Source organism: Chrysochloris asiatica, unplaced genomic scaffold (assembly GCF_000296735.1).
Source record: "Chrysochloris asiatica unplaced genomic scaffold, ChrAsi1.0 scaffold00100, whole genome shotgun sequence".
Lineage (NCBI taxonomy): Eukaryota > Metazoa > Chordata > Mammalia > Afrosoricida > Chrysochloridae > Chrysochloris > Chrysochloris asiatica.
The window spans coordinates 1,751,909-1,753,516 of NW_006408618.1; the positions used below are offsets into that span (position 1 = coordinate 1,751,909).

Below are 1,608 nucleotides of genomic sequence, written 5' to 3' on the forward strand. Positions count from 1 at the left end.
TTTTTTTTTTTAAGGAATAAGAACTTTTAGTTGTTTAAAACCAAACACATTTCCACCAAATGCATGTGTCCCAGGAATTTAAGCAGAGATCTGAAGTAGAAGTGACTTGCACGGTAGTAAACACAAAGCAGAACAATGAGCTTTGGCTTGGGCTGTCTGGTTCAGTGGTCTGGCAGATTATCACACAAGCTAAGTCACTGAAAATAATCATGTTCTGGTGGTAGCCCCTGGCTGTCACTTATAGCATGGTAGAACCATGTTAGGGAACATGACTTTTTACCATGTTCTCCCTCTGCCCTCATGCTGGATGCAACAAGGACCACTCCCCAATTAGCCCAGGGTGGTCGAGCAAGGAGGGACTGATTGCTTTGTTTTCCCACTATAGCCTGACTTGGCTCCACAACATAATTCAGTAGGAGGTCTTACTGCCCTCTAGCTACCACTGCCAGAGCTGGATTCCTGCACTCAAGCCCAGGCTAGAGCCACAGGTACTATTGTGGAGCCAAGGTATAGAGAGTGATCAGGCAGCTGCCCTTGCCAACTAACTCCTAACTCTGCCTGATGTATGAGGGGAAGCAATCTCATGGGAGAAAAGTAAATGAGGTGGAGGACTTATTCTCACTCCCAGCTGTTTTCAGGATTTTAGGGGACAAGGCTCCTGGTTCCTTATTCATTCTTTCAACCACCCCCTCTACTCTCCTCTTTCATTGTGCTTTTTCTTGTGCTTCTTCTTTGCTGCCTTGCTGTCTTTTGATGTGTGTCTTGCCCTCTTGCCTGTATCACTCTCAGAGTCTGAGCTGTCAGAGTCAGATGACTTCCTCTCTCTGTGCTTCTTTTTCTTCTTTCTTTTTCTAGAAGTCTTTGTGGGGTCAAGTTTCTCAAATACTGCTGATTTTACCTCTTCCTTTTCCTCTTCCTCTTCAGGTATCAGAGAGTATTTGGTCCCACCTGGTTGCATGAAACAATTCTTTGCAAAGTGGCCTTTACAGCCACTCTTCTTACAGGCAGTGTTTAGGACAGCTTCAAGGGTGATATTCTGCCAAATGTAACCTTGGAAGGAATGTCTCTGCCTCTCTTCTTGCTCAGTGATGACATGTTGGGTTCCAGGTCTTTTCCAGTCCCTTGGTTGACAACTTTCATGGAGAGGGATACTTTTATCCTATCATTTTTCATCTCTCGGCCAATAAGCTTCACCCACACTTTGTCTCTGACATCTACTATCTCAGAGGGCTTATCTATTCAACAGGATGACATGTGATTTCAATGGACAAGACTTTGTTTCTGATAGCCTGGGATTTTGATAAAGGCTCCATAGTCTGTCACCATAGCAACCTTGCCTTGGAAAATGGTATAGAGAGCAGGCAAGTTTTCCGTGGTCTCAGGTCTTCCTGAATTCATACTTAGTATCTATGGCTCCTCCATTTCTCTTTTGCTACACTAGTTCAAGTATCCAGGTCTTAGCTCCAGATTGCCCAGCTGCCACACTATGTGAAATCTGCTTTGTAGTATTTTGATGTTTGTAAATTTATGGAGGCTTGCTTTGTGATCTAACACAAGGCCAATTCTGGAGAATGTTCCATGTGCACTGGAGAAGAAAGTAGATTGTGC

The 1,608-nt window shown here is 44.2% G+C and overlaps 1 pseudogene; it reads right to left on the reverse strand.

Moving 5' to 3' along the window:
* Window positions 1-691: 691 nt before the first annotated feature.
* LOC102817283 lies at window positions 692-1,313 on the reverse strand (annotated as a pseudogene).
* Window positions 1,314-1,608: the final 295 nt, after the last annotated feature.